Here is a 22,583-nt window from a genome sequence, read left to right as displayed (position 1 = left end):
GAATACCTCTTTACTTCTCTAAACAGAGATTTGCAGTAATTATAGAGAAATCTGGCACATGCACTGATGTGAATTAATAATCCCACTGGTAGTGTTTCCAGTATTTCATAGATCATCTGCAAGCTGATTGTGCTTACAAAATTAATCTCAATCTAAATGCCAACTAAACAAACTACTTCTTTCTTATTTATTTAGTAGGAAACAAACACATGAGCAGTAGACATTATTTGTTTTACGGTGCCAAGAAAATATTAACTTATTTATAACCTTGTAATACACCAAAAATTCAACTATGACTACAGTCACACTTTCCAGATACATCTTGTTAGCTGTTTTGGACAAGGGCTGTTTATTACTATCTAAATCAGCAACATGAAAGGAAGCATGCTCAGAGTGAGTATTATCACCCCCCTAAGAGATTACAATTTCATGAAAGGTCTTAGACAGGCTGAGAACTGAGTCCAGATTTCCAAGTATTGTTTCTCTGCTCTCCTACATATCTCATGGCACTGATAAAAGAAGACAGATGTTTCAGATATGATGCAAAAACAAAAACATACGGAGTAGTATAGGGTGGGGAAAAGGATCTTGTGATTAACATTATATAGACATTAGTTGATGATTAGTGTTTAATATGATTTGGTACCAACCTGCTCAATAAAATTCTAACCATTGATACTATCTCAAACGTAAGTCAAAATAAGGTAACAGGACTTAATCCTGAAGAAGTGTTTTAATTACTGCGTAGCTGCCTTGCAGAACAGTTCAGGACATAATAGAAAGCAGAGCTAAAACACAGCAATCTGACTTCAGTTTGTCATTTTAAATGAAGTCAATGAAAATTCAGTAGTGTGAGCTCATCAACTACAAAGCCAGTGCAGTTTCAGTCCTGCTTCAGAAGAATTTCAGATCCAAGTGACTGATCATATACAGTACTGATCTCCTGATCTTTGCTGAGTTCCATTAGGTTATAGATGCTGATTTTTTCCTGGGATTAGTTCATAAGAGGTGGCTTTCACAGTCAGAAGTGGGATATGGGAACTGAAGAAGGCTGTATTCATTTAGAAAATCAATCCCACATGCAAATGGGGTGCCTCTATTTTTAATAGGAGTTGCAAAATAATAACATATGACTATTTGCACAAAACTAGGACCTGTATTCTGCAAAACATGCATTTCAAACTCAGGTCTCCCTCCCCTCTTTCCACCTCGTTACTCATCTCTGAAAACTTCCTCATGCCTCAAATTACTGATCTAAAAAAGGAACACGATAATATTTGATACAAATTTTGTAATCTGTAATTAATACCTAATTGTACTACAGAATGTTAGTAAAAACACTGCTTTATTGTATGAAAATAGAAAACTTGCTAAATTTTAGCAGTGGAAACAGAGGTGTTGTTTTGGAGCCAGTTTGTTTCCGTAATAGGAAACCATTTTCCTGTTACATTTTTATGGAAGTATTCAGGCCTTTTGCTTACATAGCAAAGTAGAGTAGGAAAGTAAGGAACGTGGTCCCTACATTTTATGCCCTCAGTATTTGCATTTTTGTCCCTTCTATGGAGAGAAATTATCTGCACTTAAGACCTCTCAAGTTTTTCAGCACCTTCCTACACAAGGGGAGAGCACATGGTTCTGCCTGCCCCCACAACTTCTATTGTGCAAAAGCACCAATGTTTCTGCATAAGGCTCACCAGATCCAGCAAAGTATTCAGAGGTGAGTTACTGTGAATAGATTTAAAGGAAAGGTACTCACATCACTGGTGGTGGCTCGCTGGTGAAGAGTCCTCCCCGGATTTCCCCCAGCCAGTAGAGTGTCCATCAAGCCCTCATCACCAATGGCAGCCAGTCAGCAGAGCATCTGCACCGCCCCATAGCACAGGGGCCAGATATATATCCTTCACATAAGCAAGGTGCAGCTACAGAGCAGCTGCCCATGAGCAAGTTACAGCTGCATGTAGAAGCACAGGCCAGGGCAGCCTGCCCATGCTCCCAAGCTCTCACACTCCCTCTTATCATGCCTTAGTCGCAAGTCAAGGCCATGATCTGTATTTTTCCACACAACTTCTCATTCCCTGCCTCACCAGCCTCTCCCTTGAGAAGTCATTACATGCACAACAATTGGCACGGTAAGATTTGAAAGAGTACTGCTGCATCAGCAGCTGATCAGAACCTTATACCACTGTGGGAAGGATTGGTGGAAAACATGTCTATGGACGTAATAGATTCTGCCACAGAATGAGCCTCAATTATGAGCTTTTATAACATGCAGCAAATCTGCTCGTGCTCTGTCCCATATTCAGAAAATTTAATCTTGTTTTAGAGATGTTTTAATACCAGACTGTTCATGTAGGTGAAGGATTCCGGATATTACATGTGTGAAGATCAGAAGAAGCTTCATAGTCAACAGGAGATGCCATGCCACCTACAAAGACAACAAACTGAATCTCAAAGCCTTATTGCAGTGATGATGGGGGAGAGCTCATGGATAGATTTAGTATTTCTTTTTTGTAGTGCATCTTAACGTGCATCTCAGATACTGCATAGAAAAGTTAGAGTTATGCTAACAGGCATTACAAAACGCAATCAATTTGTTGCCATAGCAACACACATGCAGAAGGGGAGTGGTTTCATTAACTGGAGGCAATAAAATAAAATGTGTGGCATTTGCTCAAAATCTGGGAAAAACAAACAAACAAAAAAACCAACATGGAACAAGAGCAAAGATCTGAGAAGCAGTTTCACAGAGCTCCCTGGAGCACTTAGGATCACTGAGGATAACAAGTTCAAGCTGCAAAAATAGAAGAACAATTATTTCTATACAGGCCCTGGCAGGATTCTCCAGAAGTATCCTGACAAACTGCCACTCACTGGTAACGAACAACTGGCTTCTGGTATGCCACAGAGGTGCTGTAGTTTTCTCTTTTTTCCATCTTGAACGGCTTTGGAAGATGGCAGATTTCCAGACTTTGACAAGGTTGGCAGAACTGATGGGCTTCAAATTATTCATTTCAATCCTTATTTGAAAGCAAGTCGCTATTTCTCAGTGATGTAGCAGCCTAAGCAACTTCTCTGTTGCCCTCTTTTCCTGCAAGATAGGATTTTGTCTCCCTGAGGAGGCTGTGCATTTGACATGTTTTAGAAAACTCTTTGCAGGTGCTATGTACAGTGGTCTGGGAGTGCAGGGCAGCAGTCTCTTGCTCATTTGACAAGGCAGTATATTGTGTACTCTAAAATATCTTTGTGTGTTTCAGAAGGGTTTTCAACAAAGCTAATAAAAGTGTATTTATCCAGGAAATAAAGTTTATTCCTCCATGCAGGAAGAGTGTTTCAAAGATTAGACTGCATTCCATTTTAGGCTGCCAAACAATTTTTTCCAACACTCTTCTCATGCACATATCTTTTAAAAGAATTAGCATTGTGGAATAGTATTTTCTCGGCATATCATTTTTTTGTAAAATGAATATTAAATATGAGATCATTTCAGATATCTTCTGAAGTATGAAAATGGGAATTGCTAAGCCTTTCTGCCTGTATGTGAAAAAAACAATACAACTATGTTGTCCATGCTTGCACACATTCCTACTTTTACCCCTAAAAGATGCTGGAATGTGATATACCAGATGCTTTCATGGAGAACTAGACCTTTTTCTGCAAACATTATTTTCTTCACTTTCTAAGTCAAATTATTTGAAATATCAATTTTCAACAGAAGGAACACTGATTTTCCCTTCTGCAACACTTAAATCTCCAAGCCCAATTTCAGCTTCCTTTGCCTGCCTCTTGCAACTCATTGCTGCCATAACGAAATCAGCTTGCAGAATGGACCATTAGATAAATCTCAGGTGAGAGCAGTTTACAAAGCTGTTAGTCTATGAAACCAGTAGCCACCACTTCCCAAACAAAACAATATCCATCAGTTCTTCTCATCACTCCTGCTTTTGTGGCAGGGATTTAGTTGCTGCCTCCTAGATGCCTTTTGCCTGCAGTCTGCACTTACCACCTCTCAGGACCTACTGGGAAAATGGAAATTGGCAAGCGGCCATCTGTAGGAATGGTGGGGCAGTGGTTATACTAGCAGTCTTCTCTCAGTACAAGTCTGCTACACTCAGCTCAGTTCTGTTCCAGTTCACCTGCACTTGTGACTAGAAAAGCCATCAGTCCGAAACCACGTGTGCAGCAGGCTAAGACTATTCATGTATTCATGTCAAATGTCATCCTGAGATGATCAGAAGGGATGTCTGCCTGAACCCAGGGCAAATCTGCAAGGGACAGGAGATGCCTCATGCAGGATTCTGAATGCTGCTGCTGCTCAGATATGAGTCTGATTCCGAAGTACAAGCAAGGTGTGCTGACAGGAACTTGAACAGGCGTTGCTTTCTGGTACTTCAAGGTGGCAGATGGAACACAAGGCTACTCTTACAGTCACCAGGAGGTAGTGTTTCACACAATCATACCAATGCACGGGAGCTGTGTTTCCAAAGTTGATGCTGTATTCCTTAATATAAAAGTTTGCCTTGTTTCACAGATCAAAGTTTGAGTGACAGAGAACACCTGTTAAGGTAACTAGGTAATACATATGGAGGTCTGTAACAGTCTGGGTAAAGACAAAGAGGTAGGTGTACACTGAATTTGATAGCCTTGTGAATTTGGCCCATGCTGCTTACAACAATTGAATAAAAAGGGCTTTCCTGCTTTACTCTTTTTAAATGTCTCTGAAAACTTCAAAAACTACTAGACTTGCAGTTGAATATATAAAGCTGTGTTCTCTAATGAAGAGTCTTCACCTCAGTAGAAGACTTCCTTCTTTCCAGCAGATACAGACAACCACAGCCTGCCTCTAATGGCAGCATTTCTACGGTCTGAGAAAAGGCTGTTAAAAAGATACTGCCCTACAGTGCTGTAAAAATGACTTGAAAGCCACTTTGCTGCTAGGTACTTTATATATACAGCTACTTTAAAAGAAACATGTCTTCTGTGCTATAAATTTGAGAGAAGGAAATACATACAACATTTTTGTAGGTAGGAAAAGAATGGTTGTTTTATGTACAATATATACTACTATGGACTTGAAAAATAGTGGCATTATCAAAGTACTCTGTATCTACTGAAGATACTGTGTGACTGTAATAAAGCTGCTGCATTTACATCTTTGAAGATATTTTTATTCTAAGTTCCTGATCTTGAGTTTTCAGTTGTCTGCAATAAACGCATTTCTCTGGCTCTCCTGAAGTTAGACTTCCAGAAATGGGCGTGCTGCATGCTTGAAGGCTGTTTTGCTCTTAAATGCATTTGTTACATTGTGTTATTCAATCTACAACAACTCTCTACCGCTAACCACATTTGAGACAGGGGCAAACAGGGGTGCTTTATCTGCGCCATGGCATACAAATTAATTTCCCCGGACACGCTGAGAAATTGTCGCATTGCATTCAGGATCATTTCCCAAAGCATTACCATTCGTTCTTGGTTAGCTCAGTTTGCTTTACCTGTGTCACACGTTTGAGCCCAACGTCTTTCAGGTTTCATATTTCATAAGTAACTTTCGGAATCAATAAGTAATAGTAAAGTGCCTGCAAAATGTAGTCACATCTCTCTATGCATTTGTTATTTAAAAGCCAACCATTTGGGCACCATTACTGCCTGAAGAGAGGCTACCAATCAAAGTGCATATGGAGAGCTCCCAGAATCTCTAAAGGAAACTGTACTGTATCCTCATGTCTCCTCTTTCGTCTCCACATCAGTAAGCAAGAACGAACTTCACATTCTCCTGTAGCAACTGGTATAATACAGAGTACACTGAAACAGGTTGAGATCATAGATATTCACAGATAAAGGAGAGGCTGCATTTTAAAGCCTTTACCCTTCTGCTAGCTAAGCTTAAACTTCCCTGAAGGCCACCTAAACCATCCTGGCTGACTGCTGACACAGCTGTGGTGCACGCTTACGTACATCCTGATGACTGTGTCACATCAAAAGCTAGAGTTAAGTCCAGAAGTTTTGCCTGATGTGGTCAAACACCAAAGCATAGGAGTAGCCACCAGTGAAGACAGTTCACAGGCTAAACAGCAGCAAAGAGTTAAACAGCCCAGAATGAATGAACCAGAACGATCAAATAAAATCCTCATGCAATAAAACTTTAAATATGTCTGAAGCCAGAATCATACTTGTTATAAGTAGCTCTCCTCCTTGTGACCTGTTCTTGAACTACTCCATATTAAGGCACCGTAATAGCTTTGTGATTTACGCTTACTGTTTAATACACTTTCATGCTAACAGCAATATGTTGGCATTGATTTGCTTGCTTTAAGTGTTCAGTGGAAAATGACAGTCTTCCAGTCCATAATTGCCACATCTCAATTATGGCCTTTATGTATGGATTTTTAGGCGAACTTCATGAAGAGTTACATGTGAATATTCAAGCACTGTATTATAAATACAGACAACAGTATCCGTTTAAAAGAAAGATACTCACACGTTATGGTATTCTTTTACAGTACAGCAACAATTCCTTTTATGTTTCAAAAACAGCGTTCCTAGAAATGGTGTTTGGATCTAAACCTATTTTTTTTTCCTCAAATCATCATTGTCTGTTCAGTAGTTCAGGCATATATTTTTAGGTTGTACATATGTAAACTACTTCATACTTTATACAAGGCTTCATCTGATTGAAATGTGAATGAGTTCCATAAATCAATCAGCTGAAAAGATATTTAGTCACAATAAAATCAGAGGTGAATACATATTTACTGAGAATAACTTGCCAGTCAACAGACATTTACTCTCTTACAAAAGAGAAATGTTAAATGTGCAAGAAAAGATGGATAACCAGAGGTTGTTTCCAGAAAAACAGAACAAGTTTCTCAGCTGTTTAATCAGGCTTTATTCCAAGTCCTGTGGCATCATCCGACTGAAAATCCTGACAAATGCATTATTCTGAGAAACAGGCAAACTGCAAAAACAAGGTTTGTAGAGTCCACTTGTGGGAAAGGAGCAGCTTCAGAATAGTAGCTTCCATATCAGCTTGTAAGATTATGAGAAGACAGCAAGAGCAAAATGCAAAAGATTCTGACAGAACAGACAAAAAGACTGCACATATGGTAAAAAACAGCTTTACTAAAGTGAAAGCATATATAGGCTTCAGAATTTCGTACCAAGGAAAGGAAGAGGTGAGAGTATCAGCGTCTACCAGAAGTTTCTTTCCAATAATATTTCAGACTTATTTTTCCGCTGCTCTTGGAAAATAATCCAAGACTCCCCGATGATGTGAACTGGTAAAAAAAAAAAAAACCAAGAAAACAACATTGATTCAAAACCCCCATTGATTCAAAATACCAGCAAAAGCTAATATTCTTGTAGTCAGACTAGTCCCAGTGACTACACAAAAACAGCTTCTGAGACAAAACACAGCAGAGTTCAAGTAACAGCAGGACTTTCTTTTTCTATGGAAAAAAGATCAACTGTAATTGTGAACAACTCAGGAATCATGTGAATGACAATGGGGAAGAACAGTAGAAGGACCTCAATGTTATCACAAGCTCTAATCCACCTTTTCTTAGTTTATTACATTTGGAATAACACCACCCGCTAATGCATATCTAATGATTAATGAGATAATTTGTTGGATATCCCAAAGCTACAAATTTGTGCTTATGTGAACAGAGAGAAAGGAATCTTACTTGGATCAACATTTGGTAACTGATACTGCATTATCAAAGAGATACTAGATAAAATTGCAAGGTCCAGGCTAGTGTGGAATATCAAGCCATTAGTCACAATGAAAATACAGTTTCTGATAAGTGCTGTTTACCAGAAGAACACAACCAACTCGCAAAGGAACATGGGCATGACAACAGATGTTCTACTACTGCTGTAAAGGGCACTAATTTTATTCCCTTATTTACAAGCTTATGCTTTCATGAACAAGCAATGCATTCTGATATATCTGTGTTTTAACCTTGCTCCTTTTTAAATGAATAGTTTTAAGACATAATTAGCAATTTAAAAAATGGTGTATTTATACCTTTGAACTCTGAACGAAGATTAAATGCTTACTTTTCCTTTATTCTAAAAAAGTCTGAAATATTGCCACAAAAGAACTTCAAAATTTATACTGCATCCACATTATTCAAGGAGATGCTAAAATTTCTCTAAAGTTTGTTCAAATTGTGCGTGTTAAATAAGTAGTCTGAGTAGATCAGTCCTGTTTTGAAATGCAAAGTATCACCATGATTAATATTAGGTTTATTATGCCATAAGTTTATGATATCTCCTGCATTGATATTTTTACTTCTTACAGGAGAATTGGAGTTTGACTTCTGTAGAAGACCCGGCAACCATTTTGAGAGGCCTTTTGTTCTATAGCTATGCGAAGCTGAGAATGCAGGGAAGAGTCTTCTCTGCAGCCACGCTTCAGTTCCTTCCCTTCCTCCCATCATTTTTTTATTGTATCTACTAAGAGGAATGTACACCTTATGCTCAGAAAGCCAGCTCCTCTCACAAGCGCATGAAAAGCAATGGGAATGCTAAATGGCATTCTGAGATCATCTTTGAAAAAGATTGAGCCTGAAAGCTCTTCAGAAGTTCAGATTTACTCTTCTAGGGAAAAGATATGGAATACGTCAGCCGCAGCTACCGTGACCACTCATTTATGCTAATGGACTTTGATGGGAACTTCTCTCATCAACAATTTGTTTTAAAGCCTCTTCAGAGTGTTTCAGAAGCTTAATAGGTCTGGTAGTGTGGGAAACTGAAAGACACAAGATGAATTGTGCTTTCATAGTAACATTATACTGTCATTCTCTCATTTTTACAACTTTAAAATAGTACTAAGTATTAGAGTTACCTCAAATGCACATCCTATATCATTCTGAGGTCTTTCTTGCTTTCATTACAACTTGGTTTATTCAGCAGACACAAGTTATTCTAAAATCTGATCTGTAAGAAAACAAAAATTGGACTTTAATGTGTATATGAATGCACACTACCGGTGATTAGAATAAAAGGCATTTATGAAGAAAACTCCAATAAAATGCTGAGATAGATTTCCATATAGTTGGCTTATGCTGTCCATACTTTAAGGGAAAAAAATATTCCTTTGTAGGATTTTATTGATACACAGATCATCACGTAGGTAAAGATAATTGCAACAGATCTAAACCGTACTGCAAAGTCATGCTGGATTCTAACCTGGATTTTGAAGTTATTCTAAAACTCCACATGTGGGGAAGTCAACAGCTAAGCAAAGAGAACTGCTTCAATTTACCTGTGACTATATCAGGCCTGAGAAAACAAAATTTGGCAAGTCGAATGAAACAATTTGTCTATATGGGCTACTACTTCTGCCTCTTTTTTAATGGGTGCCAGAAGCTGGGGGACAAGATCTATTGTTCTGGTTGGTTGGCATTTTTTTTTCCCCCCTATCTTTCTCTGGAGTTTGTGCCAGCTTAAAATAGGTAAGAGCACCCCATTTTCTCAGTTGCAAGTCAATCCTCTTTGGAATAGGCTTGAAGGAGGAGACTGCAAAAGAGCAAGCACCCTTAACACTTAGGAATACTTCCAAATGAGTAGAAACTGTAAGAGAAACAGAAAGTGACAGTGTGCATAATCTTTAAAAAAGTAATGAAGATCAGAAGAATCCACAAAAAAACCCAACAACTCTTAGCCATTAGATATTTTCTAAACTAAGAACTGAACCAAAGTAATCCCTTGATCAAAAATAAACTGCTTCCTGAAGACAGGTTACTGGGTTGAAAACAGAGCCATCTAGGATCTTTGTCTGAAGCTGTTCTCTCCCAGTTGTGTAATATAGCTTTATAAGTCTGTCCATTGAAACCAGAACTTTCTAACTTCTTTTTTTCCATAACTGACTTTATAAAGAGCATTTCTACATTCAAAGGTAATTAGCAAACCAAACTTTCAGAAGATATTCCTCAGCCCAGCCAATGACAATTCACAAATTTTTAGCAAAAGAAAAACACTTCATAATCTTCAGTGCCTCCTTTCTGTAACATTCAGTGTGGCCTCCAACTTTCTGCTTAATCACCTGCAATTCCTTGCCATATATGTGTTTAGTTAGTATAAAAGGCAATTAAGTGGGGTAAACTTACAAGCAACAAAAGCAGATAACACCCAGCAGCTGTGGACCCTTGCTAGCAATACCAAGATGTTCCCAGAAAGACTTGATGATAGAATACTTCCAATTTATATTTACTTGCTCATCCTATAAAGACATTGTATCTGGACTCTCAAGCCCATAAATAGATCAAAACTCTTGGATTCTACTAACCTAGTCCTTACTTTAGGAACTCTCTGTTGTTGGGGATAATGGAGTAACACGTCCTAATAAACTGATCACAAGACTGAGTGAGCAATTTGAGGTTTAATTCTGGCTTTGGTTCTAACTTAGAAAAAAATCACTGATCTTCTTGTAACTGTATGTCACATCTGTGATAACACTTGTACTCTGTAGATGCATAAGGGTTAATTAGTTAAAATTCCCCTTGAAAAGTGTAAAAGTATAAAATTTAGCATGCAAATGCTAAATACCATCTTTCTTTTCAACAGTAAATTGGCACAATTCCTAGACCTGATCACAAGTGCCCAAAAGCCATTCATAATGCGTATGTACACAGAAAGGTACATCATCCATTATATATGACCTTGAGTAGCCTAGAGAAGTTATTAGCCTAAGTAATCCACTAAGTATCCTGCTCTCTCTAAGATGGTGCAGAATTAATAGACTGTAAAATACGTATCTTTATTCTCCACTATCTTTGCATGCAGTTAGTTCTGCAATACAAGTTGTTTCTTTAATACAATATGAATTACAGAAAGGTCATGTGCAACACAAGTTAAATTGACACTTATTTGGTTTGGACAAAATGTAAAAAATTATGGTTAATGAATAATAACATAATTCTGAATTTACATCTCAGTAGTACTTAGATATCAGATAGCAACATAGCTCAGCTTAAGAGCCTTCCAGGACTTTAAATTACAGCTTGCATGTGGAAGAGTATTGTGCCTATGTTTATGAAAAGGATCAAGTGAATTAAATGAATTGCCCAAGAGAAAATAAGGATCAAGTTGTGACTGAGGTAGAAAGTTTGGTCAGTCTCTTAAGTTGTGAGATTGAGTCCCACCTCCAGCTCTGTCTTTTTGAAGAACTTCCTTTCCACTGTATCTATTGTTCTTATTTTTCAAGAATGAAGATCTCTAGTAGCCACACAAATACACAACTCAGAAGGAAATTGCAGTTGGGATTAAATAAACCAGACAACGCAATGGAAAAGAGGTAAAGGAGACAAATACTCCAGGTTTAATAAACCTTGAGGAAGATTTCCTGACTCAGCTCCTATTTCTGGTCCTGCTTACAATAATAATTCTTTAGAACTCATACCCTAGCTGTAAGGAAAAGCACACAGCGTGACAGAAGGCTCTTGTCATCTTTGCCACTGCAGTTCAGCACCTCACAAATTTCAGGAAAAAAGTCAAGGCACTTTAAATGATACTGTAAGCACAGCTTCCCTCCAAAACCTTCAATTATTTTAAAATGTCCCACTTCCCCCTCACCATCATCCTGTTGTTTCACTTTCATTGCAGGACATGATTACCTAACAAACATCCCCAGGCTGTTGCAGTAGCCAGAACACTCCCAAGCCAGGTGCACAAAAATCTCCATGACCATATTTCCAGATAGAATTTATGACCACTCTGTTATAAGTAATTTTTGTCAATATTCTAAAAGAATAGCAAGCAGTGGAATTTAAGAGGAAAATGGTGCAAACCCAAAGTTCATTTTGTTTCTACGGTGTTACCAAGGAGCAGGAGAGCATGCAAGAACGAATATCTGAGAATCTGAGTACAAGAACTACCCAAATTCTTCTGTGTTCTAATTCAGACTGAGTCCCTAGAAATTCTCCTCTTTATCTTGCATTCCCATATACTGTGCACACTACTTAAGTGAGAAACATGAGGACAACAAAAAGCTGCTTGTCCATTTACTATCCTGTTAACAGGAATGGGTTAAAAATGTAACTGAGCTTCTTTGTGCTTCTCTGCCCACTAGTCACCACATTTGAGATTGATACTATAGGCAACAGCTGTTGCTGCCTGAGACAGAAGGTGTCCTACCTTAAGAGTAGAAAGTATTCAATTTAGGCATATCTATTGCAGCCCCTTTCTAATTTACAGCTGGGCTGTTTTAACTTGCAAGCTATCCTCTATCTGCAGTCCTTAAATCTTTGCCTGAGCTGTCAAAGGATTTGGCAATATCACTTCAGCCTGAACCCTGTGTTCAGAAAATGCAATGAACATTCACCCTGTTAGTGTCTCACAAACTGCCAGTTGCACAGAACAACTTCAGACAGGAACACCAACCTTTCCCACCTTCTGGCAATCAGTTACACCCTGATGGAACACTGCTGCTTGCCAGGAAGGCAATTACTTCTTCATGAATATTTGGTCCTTGGCCTCTCTGAGGATTCCTCAGTGTGTTGGGTGATGCCATCTGCGTGTCTCTTCTGAGACACGCCACTTGCCAGCAAAGAAAGTAGACTTAATGCCCACTATTTTCAGGAAAGACTATCAAGTACTTTCATTTGCTTACAGCCACAGTCAAACCAACCATCTGCGCTCTATTAACACTGTTTTGACTGAAACCAGGACACCTTGGAACATTTGCAGCCTCCAGGTAGCTGAACAAATGACAGCTCAGTTGCTTTTCCTGAGTATATTCTTACTGGTGGTTTCCAAAAGGCTTCAGAACTAGATCTAGTAGCTAATGAAGTTGATAAAAAAATGTCAGCAATATTAAGGGTGACTGATTCAGGTCCCAAATGAGTTAATCAATTTTAATTAAACAATGTTTAATAAATAACATCTAAGACAACTGAGATGCTATCTGAAAACTTAGTAAGAAAAGACTGATTGTTAAAAGGATTTTTTGTAGGTTGTCTAGCTGCAGACGATTTCAGACCAAGCTTTTATATTAAAAAAAGCATTTATGTTACTGTGATATCAAACTGGATAGGATAACTGGTTTCAACTGAGTTTTGCCAGGTTTGCAGCAGATCAGAATATTTGAATATTTTAGAAATCAAGCTGATCTCAGCACCATAACTTCAGGGGCTCTTCTTTAAATACAGGCTCTTAACATATAATACATTATTAGTAGGACAACCTCAAATCCAGTGTGTTTAAGACTTTTAAGCTCTTCAAGCTGGGATTTTCTTTGTTCTGTGTGTGTGCTGCACACAGCAGCGTGCACTTCCAATACATAGATAGGGTTTATTAGTATCCCAGTAATAAAAATCATGTTTACTCTTGTTTTAAATGCCTTCATGCCACAAAACAGACTTTTTTTCATGAGCAAAGGGCTACATGTAACATACTTTTGCCTAAGCAAGTGTGAAACAAAGATCTGACAAAGCATATAATAAATTTATTTGGAAAATAGCGTACTTTCAGTGGTACTGCCTGAAAACATGCATGTCAGAATACTGCGTGGTCAAAGACACACAATAGTTTTACAGTGCTGGGAAGCATGAATAAAACAGACTACTGTATCTTACTACACCACAGTCTCACTGAAATCAGCTATTTTGCACAGTGTTTCACCAGCTGCTTGTTAGCTGTGCTAATTCCCATATGTACAATCAAAGAATATGAGGATGCTATGATCACAAGAGAGTTAGGCAAAGCAGACCATGATAACAAAAGACAATAAATGGAAGGCTTACCCCTATCCTGGGCTCATTCACAAAACACCAGCAGAGTGGATCTCCAGACAAGATCCTTCTGCCCTGCTAGCCAGCTCTTAAATAGGTCTAGGAGAGGTGCAGCCAGGCTCCACCCCTTCCAGCAGCACAGGTGAATTGCCTTCACCTGAGCTCCTGTGGCTGACTCATGGCTCGCCTCAGGTGATCAATCAGAGGTTCAGGCCGTGACTCTGCAGTTCCCATACACCATATCACAGCATAAGCCATCTTAATCCACTTGCCATGATCATACCTACTTGTGTCTGTTGTGAGTCGCTGTTATTCTTAACTCCACTCTGACTTCCTTAATTATGACAATCCCTTAAGGAAATGGGGTTGTTATCTTGGAAGCCAACTTGCTTCCCAGGCTGAGTAGCTGCCAGCATTGTCTGAGACCAGTGTAGATCAGTAGTGATGAAGGCCCTAGTAACAGTATTTCTGTTAAAATTTGTCAGCTGCAGAATAGATCTTTTTTAAGTGCTAAGTGCATGGTCTGAAAGGAGTGCAAACAACCACTAAAGGAATTTTTAAAAGAACAGTTCTCACACCACAGAAACCTTCATTTCCCTCTATAAAATGTCTGCCTTTAACAAACATCTTATATAGTACTGTAATGCAAAATTCTGTTCAAAAGCTTTACTTGATCATCCTAAGCTTTCACCACTGCAAGTAAAGCAGTGATTTGTATACAGTGCCAGCAATGTGAAGTTCTACAGACCTAGCGCATATAATACTGCATCAATTGTTTGCTCCTTGCACACTGAGTAAAGCAGTATGTGGTAAGTTAAAATCACAGTGAATTCTGAGCATTTTTCTTCTTTGATTTTTTCCTATTTAAATAGGCTTTTGATGGTAGGACAGAGCACATCTGCACCTTCCCTAGTGGAAGAGGTGCTACCTGAATAGCTCTAAGATGCTGGTTTATTGTTTCTAGTCCAAACCTAGTTTGATTTGCTGACAAAAAAAAACAAAACCAAAAAAAAACCAAAAAACAAAAAACATAGTTTCTGTCATGCATCCCAACTAGCAGAAGCAAATCTATTCTAGAAAATAGCCACACAATCTTTGGTTGTGAGAGGCAAAGACACTCTAAAATAGTGTGATTTTTTTTGGTGCAAGAGATCACAGCAGAGGTTTCAGAATGGACAAGATACTTATTGGCCTATTTCTGCTTTCCTTTTTTTACAGAAAAGTAGTTACCCAAGGTGATGAAAAACAAGCAGTTCTACATCTAATGCCAGTAATATTTTTTCCCCTGCTTGCAGATTCAGGCAGTTAGCCTGCAACCATCTCAAATGATTTTTATACCCAGAAAGAATAGCAGACATCAGATCTCTTCTATCACAGACTAGCTAGGAAAGGAATAAAAAAAAAAAAAAAAGAAGAAGGATCAATGGCAGAAAACATCACAGAAGCCACAGGCTTTCTAAATGGTGTCTGACTAAAGAACTATTTATCACTGCTGGAACATAGTTTAATTTACCTTGGAAATCAAAGTGTTTATTCCACATCTAAAATAGCCAATATCCTTCTAGACCTTCAGAGAATATCAAGTAAATTACTATTCGTTTGCTCTGTTTCACACACAGTGACAACTGCCTTGCAACAGTCAGCATGGCAGTTTGCTCAAAAGAGCCCTGCTTTTTCAATTTCTTAACTTTCTGTTAACATCTATACAACAGATGACAGAAGCTGCTATGTCACAGACTTTGGTCAGACTATACTGAAACTATTCTCTATGCAGGCATTTCTTGAGTCAGTGTGAGTAATGCCTGCACACAACTAACTGTCAGTCACTGGCCTTTGCCTGTTTCAGACGTGCCCCACAGCTTTGGTTAGCACCTGCCCAGAAGCATGGACTGATTACTGGCATCTGCATGTGTCAAAATGCAACACCCACAACTGCTTTTTTGCTTCTCTATTTAGGAGGGTCCACAGCCTTAGAAATCATCAGGAAATGGTTGCTGTTTATAAGGGACACTGATAGGAAAACAGCATTTGTGCATGCAGGAAAGTGCTGATAAAAGTGGAAACTGCTGCAGCAATTGCGGAAGAGTATTTCGGACATTTTTACTGATGGTGACCCTGTCAAATTTAGCAAGCCCAGTTATATAGCACGAACCTCCTATAAATCACAAGGGATTTATCACTAAATCATATACAGGCGTCTGAACAGGTAGCCTGAGTTTCAGTGAGAGGCTGAAATTTGGTTATAATGTAACATCCATGGAAGTTCTTGGTAAAGTATTCATGAGTTTCAGCAAGTACTAAACCTACTCCTCTGTCACCTCCACGCTTTATCTGCTGGAGACAGATCTGAACCAACTCCTAGGTGTGACAGCTGTGTAGTGAAAATCGTGGCTAACAGGATAAATTCCTCTGTTACGAGGCCTACCCCACACCATTTACATCAGCATGGGGATGTCAAGGGTGCAGTACCTAAGCACTGGCTAATGGCCAAACAATATCGCAAGACCAAGGAGACTAATGACAACACTCTGAAATACATTAGGCAGCAAACATGGGTGGTGCAGGCACTGAATAGCTTCTGACTGTGTATGTAAAACATCACTGCCATTTGGCAGTGGCATGACAGAAGTGAAAAAAACAGACTCAACAGAAGCAAAGGCAGCATTTTGCTTTAAGACGTCATTTACACTAAAGGCTGATTATAATGGGAGAAAAATTCTGGGAGCACCTTCAGATTGAATGTTTTTGAGAAAAAAGATTACAGTGCACCACGGGCTACTGAAATATGTTAATTTCAGTTATAATTAGATGCCAAATGTGTTAAATCTTGGAAATTCTTTTGATTCCAGATGAATGATGTTCAAATAAAGTTGAGATAACCGCAAATTCAAATATTCTGCATTTTTATCTCATTTTCTTAAATATAATCAATGTATAGTCTTATGTTTGGATAGTTATACACATTTTTAACAACACATACTTACAGTTGTTCCAGAGTATTTTTTTCCTCCCTCCCAGCAAATCCTGAGAGAATAAGCATAATATAGAAAGTCCCAAAAGAGCAAGCTTTTTGCTTTTTGAAGTTTTGAGATCTTAAATTGCACGAGAATTAATTGCATGCAAATGTACAACGCAGCTCCAAGGTTCAGCTCACCTCCTTGCATCTAGAGCCGCAGTTGATTTTTGCCTCCTTCTAGGTAGTCAGGAAATTAGTCCGAAGCCTGCTGCTACTACCTCAGTTTGCATTTTAGGATCTGAAGTTAGCAAGTACATGTGTTCAAGGCTTGATATGTTACACAGGGGGCTCAAGTCACTGAAGTGATTAACTGTGTCTATCAAAGCAGCCCTAAGCCTCCACACTGAGCTTTCAAATTTGTGGAATGGAGGATCAAAATAGGATGAAATACTTAATGTGCAGAAATTAATGGTAACATTATAATGTGTTATAAATAATAAAATTATATATATATAAAATTATATGTATCTATAAAATTATATGTTATAAATAATAAAATTATAGTAGCACAAAATTGAGTCAAGACATCTCCCTGTAATTCACAGAGGTCTCTAGATTTATTAACTCGATTAGTAAAGTCAAGTCCTGAGAATGAAGACTTAAAGAAATCAAGCTAAAAATGCTGGTACCTACAAACAGGTGTGCTAGAAAAACTAGGCAAAGTCTCACAGTGGTGTTGGTTTAGCTGACAGGCCTGCACCATACTGCTGCTTAGCTGTTCTGAGCTTCTAAGAGGAAATTCTAAGGGGAAAGGGTAGCAAAGAGGATAAGGAGGATTAATTTGAAATGCACATTTTTATCTTTTTGCTTAGAAAACCAATGCTCAAATAATGTCTATGCTTAAAAGATAAAGGTAAAGCAGTAGAGAAGAGCCAAAATCCATTAGCACAATGAGTACTTCCAATTTTAGTAGTAACAAGCAGAGCCCGTTCATACAGAGGTTAGCTAAACAGTTATTTTAAGGACTCGCTGTCCTTAGTGGAAAATTAATAGAGCAAGTGTCAAAAGCCTTTCATGATTTTAAAAATTAGAACAGTGTCTCCACTGGGTATCTGTTCTGCATAGAGAGATTTCACTTACTGAAATGTGCAGTGTGAAGTTTATTCAGCTCCTAGAACTTAGGAAAGCTGTCCTGAAATCATAATATCTACTTGTTTCAATCAAGCACAGTATTTGATAAATGTAGTGGATACTTGGAGCTACACAGTTCCTCTGCCTAAGTCATCTATGTCAATCACAGCAGTGGAAAATATAGAATACGGTCACTTAGAAGCAGGATCACAGCATACTTCAAAAATGTGATCTTTCTGGAGGAAAGGACAGGGGGTATAAGAAGACATTAAAGTCACAGAAGAAAACACCAAGGAGAAAGAATAAACTGTGAACATTTGCTAGATTTGAACTTAAAAGTCAAAAAGGCAAACCTGAAATTCTGCACTATATCACACGCCGAGTTTTGGGAATCATAGGTGTATTTGAAGATAGAATTGAGTTCACAGAATCCGTAGTTCAGATAATCACTTGATGCTTGCTTCTACATGTGTCACCTAACATTCACAAGAAGCTAAACATAGTTGTCAATCAATCCCCTGAACGGCAGTGGCAGTTTTCACTTGCTATTCAGCCCAGCACACAAATTTATTTATTTTTGGACAGCAGCTACCAGCAACTCCCACTTGAGTTGCAAACTAACAGTGCCACCTATTGCACATACGCCCTGCTGCAGACTTAGGATTTGGCTCCGTGTAGGGCTTGCTTGGGTTCAGTGTTAGTACAGGTACAGTGCTGTGCAGACCAAGTGCTTTGCTTTCAAAGCTGGCATAGGCTTTGAAGTAGAGTCAATCATTGCCCCAAAGTGAATCTAGTAAAGTTTGCTCACTCCAGTTTTAATCAGTTCCAACAGTCTTGCATAGGTTCTGGAAGAAACCATTCAGTCCCTTCACTCTGCTCTCTCCAGCATGTTGTCTACTGCCAGGCTCACCTAGTTAGAGCATCCTCCCCTTACATCATGAAGAGAAAGTCATGTATGCTCTTGCCCATTACTGCCATGCACCTTGCTTTTCCAAAAATCTAATAAAAGATTTGAAAAGGGAAATAAAGGAATGTTGAGCTCTTCCAACATCATCTTCTGCAGGGCAGAATGACTTTGTCCATCACTGCAGTGACCAAAGAAGGGAAAGAGCCCTTTCCTGGGCTGCAGCAGACTAAGAATGTTCTACTGTCTCTTAGAGTTGGCCACTACAATATGGCTGCCCTGGGCACATGTCACTTATTGGCTGCTCTGTCTCATTATGTACCTTCCACAGCCCAGGGGCTGGAATTCATCACTACTTTTTCAGAGTCTGCCTTGCCTCTCCCAGTGGCCACAGTCAGCTCTGCACTTTTTCCAGTCTTACAAGGAGTTGAAACTACTCAGTTATCTACAAAGCTCAACTTGATGCTAGATTCATCAGATTCATCATAGAGGTTTCTTAATTATTTCTTACTTGTGACACATAAGCGTAACACTGTGCAAAGTAACTAGACATAACCAGACAGCATACAATGGGGTCTTGGTGTTGAAAGCCAAATCCAAAAATAACCCAAACCAAGTTCTCTCCCCTATGAACAGTCAGTGACTTTCTTTAATACTTTCTCTTCTAACAATCTGTTATCAGTTACAGTCTCTTGCTTGCTAATAATTCACTCTACTCAGACAGTAAACTTACTCTATCAGTGTTCATAAGCAAGACAACTATTTACTTGATGCTGCATATTTTGAAGTGCTATTCTGTGATTGTTCTTGCTCTACAGTTTCATCCCACAATATCACAGGTAGCTTGCGTGGACCTCATTTATTCAAGAGACTGTAGATTCCCCTGTTTATTATCCAGCTTCACTGTCACATTGCCTATTGTATCATCTACAAAACTCGAACAACAATTTCTGAAGCCTCCTTTGAGCACAACTTTACTTATTCCAGTCCACTGCAGAATGCCACAGCCTTAGATCCAGGCAGTTGTTTTTTTCAGGTTTGGGCTCCTATACATATGTATATGATGGAAGTAGGGGAAAGGAGAAGAAAGTCTATTCTCTTATTACTAACATGAAAATTGCATTCACTATCTTACATTAAGAAGTTAATTTTCAGTCAAATGTACTGGAATCGTACTTTGCATCTTAAGCTTCTCTAACAGAATTAAAGTTCTATTGAATCTTTCTCTTGCCTGTTCTCACCTTTCAGCCATGGCGGAAGTCAAGATTAACTGAAATTATTTATGAAAAGTTTGACCCAATATCTTGTTTTTACAAGTGAATACTTGCCAATGTTCTTTACAACAGGTTCCAAGTTGTTTTCCAAACTCATACAACTTTGAGTAAAGCTGAATATAAGGAGAATAAGTAATGTTACAACACTATACAACTTTGCCCTGATGACTGTGACTTTACAGGTAAAGACAGCTGATCTCTATAACCACAAGAGCTAATGTTGAGTCTGTCTTTTGTTCCAGTGCTGTGGAAAAAGGCCCGTTCTATTTTCCTCTACTTGAATCCATACATATTTGTCACTCAGTTTTTGATCATCAACAGTGTTTTATTTTAAGCCCTAATCAGGTATAAGGACCTTAGGTTTGATGTTCATTACTGAACTTTCAAATTTTATTTTTGTGCATTAGTTCAGCAATAACCTAAATATAGTTTAGATATTCTAATAGCAATCTAATTCAGCTGTAATGTTGCTGGTAAAAGTCCCACTTACAACAAAGGGACTTTTCAGGTATCACAAGTATTTGGATATTCATGCTCAAATGCCAATGCTATTCACAGCTGCGCTTCAAACCCCCCTAGGTCGGACTGCTCAACTTAATTCAAAGACAACATAAACAGTAAAACTGTTTTAAAGTAAATGTCAAGACCTCTGGCTGACAATTAACCTCCAATATTAATCTGAATTAATTATAAAATTGTTTGTATTTAGCAGCTAAAATAATTTGCCATCAATGATATTACAGAAAATTTCATTTTTATTGCTTATGAAGCAGCAGATAATTCCTGACTAACATAAGTGAGAGAACCAAGGGCTGCAGTGTGTTGCAAAAGGGATCTGGGGAGACCAATAGCTACTGAGGAGCAGGAAACCAGAATACCATTTCTGTTTTCCTCTTTCCCTGGAGAAGAGCAGTAACTATACATTAGCTACCCTGCTCTTGTTACTACTGAATTTAAAAAATAACAACAAAACAGGCTGGATGGGCACATGATGAAATTGTTCAGAACTAAAGAGCATCACATACATTCCTTGGCATCTTAATCTCTCAGGGGAACAGTGCAGTTCTTCTTTGAAACTGAAGACTGCAGGAATGCCAAATAAAGTTTTCATGTACTGACTAATCCACTATCCACCATTCTGCCGGCTTGCTTCCAGTTCTAATGCCCTCTTTTCTTTGGCCTGACAGAACCACTCATTGTCCTTTGGAGTTGCAACATGCGTAACAATAGCAATCGGTTTCACTTGTGGAGTTTCCCCCACTAGAAGACATGGTGCAGTGGCCCTTCTTTTGCTTTTAACATGCACATACAGCCTTGTCCCCAGTACTTTCAACATGAGCTTTCTATACGTTTAGATCTAATTCTGTGTACCTGAAAAAACAACCTGTGTGAGGCATAAGAGACATTGGAAGGTGTTAGGTGTAGCTCTCCTATCCCTAGGTAAGATATTTCTGCACTGGAACTGCAGCTGTAGCGGCTTAAGGAGTTAAAAATTCCACATTATATCATAAACACATACAGCATTAAATAGTCTTACTGTTCAGAAGGAATAGATCTGCTATGACTCATGAGCTAGCAGAAAACTTATCAGAAAGTTAATTTTTCAAGGGAAAGCCAGACCTTTAAAATCTTTCATAGACTTTTTTGACAGAAATGTCAGTTTCTGAAAAAACAGTGGATGCCTGAAACATGGTAAATAGTAGATTAAAATGAATACACAAGAGGAAATAACCACTCAGATTCAAGCACGTGAAGGACCAGAGAGAAGTGATTTTGAAGCACTTTGATGACAATTCACAGTTGAAGTATATCATTTAGGGATTAAATGCTTCTACCAAACCTCAACCTCACTTGTGAAGATAATCCTAGTTTGTTTATTGTCCAAAGCACTGATTTAAATCACTATATTGGCTTTCACATTTTCTATGAAGGTATTTTTTAAACTTTAAAAAAATTAATCATCTCTACAACAACAAAAAACATTAAGAAACTTGCTCACACAAGCTCCACACAATTTCATATTAACCAGAATCTTTTTGTGTGTGTGTAGTCATATAAACAAAAGCAGGAATAAAAGAAGACAGAATATCTTTCATTTAAAAAAATACTGTTCTGAACTTTCAATGTCATCTTGCCTACAGTATTCATCCAAAGTTTAGGAGTCTGATGGAAATTCATCATTTCCACTGGTTTCAATCAGCTCTGAACTGGATCTCGAGCACACTTCAAAGAAAACTGAAACTATTTTCAGTATCTTGCAGTTGAGGCAGAAGGCAGTAAGCAAAATGCTAAGTGTGTTAATCTGATTCTATTTTGATTATCTATATTTGGGGCTTGTGGCAAAGTGCGTGAAACAGTTTCATGGTTCATATACTTGATTCAGCTACAGAAAATCTGATTGTTAGAGCCCAGAGTTGCATTCCCCATCTAAGGTTGTTATGGGGGGGGACTGAGTAGTTTAGCTAGCTGAATCCAAGGTCAGTTCTTTAACTGATAAGAGCTCCTGCAAAGAAAGCCCCTCCTTTTCCTGGTAATTGATTTTAAACTGAGGCTTTGCTGCCAGCTCCTGCCTCTATGCTAACACAGTT

The 22,583-nt window shown here is 38.4% G+C and overlaps 1 long non-coding RNA gene across 3 annotated transcripts in view; it reads right to left on the bottom strand.

The window, feature by feature from the left end:
* Positions 1–6,870: 6,870 nt before the first annotated feature.
* The window catches only part of LOC122166288, a 35,052-nt gene continuing 19,339 nt past the window's right edge, over positions 6,871–22,583 (bottom strand). For all 3 annotated transcript variants that reach the window (XR_006170760.1, XR_006170759.1, XR_006170761.1), the window contains 2 exons: positions 8,846–8,937; positions 6,871–7,271 (listed from right to left, as the gene is read on the bottom strand). This is a non-coding gene — a long non-coding RNA (uncharacterized LOC122166288). The remainder of the gene's footprint in view (positions 7,272–8,845; positions 8,938–22,583) is intronic.

This window comes from Centrocercus urophasianus, unplaced genomic scaffold, assembly GCF_019232065.1.
Source record: "Centrocercus urophasianus isolate 14NV4802_14NV808 unplaced genomic scaffold, USGS_Curo_1.0 seq_10, whole genome shotgun sequence".
Taxonomy (NCBI): domain Eukaryota; kingdom Metazoa; phylum Chordata; class Aves; order Galliformes; family Phasianidae; genus Centrocercus; species Centrocercus urophasianus.
Note: the sequence above shows the minus strand (reverse complement) of the source record. Positions and strands in the feature narration are given on the sequence as shown.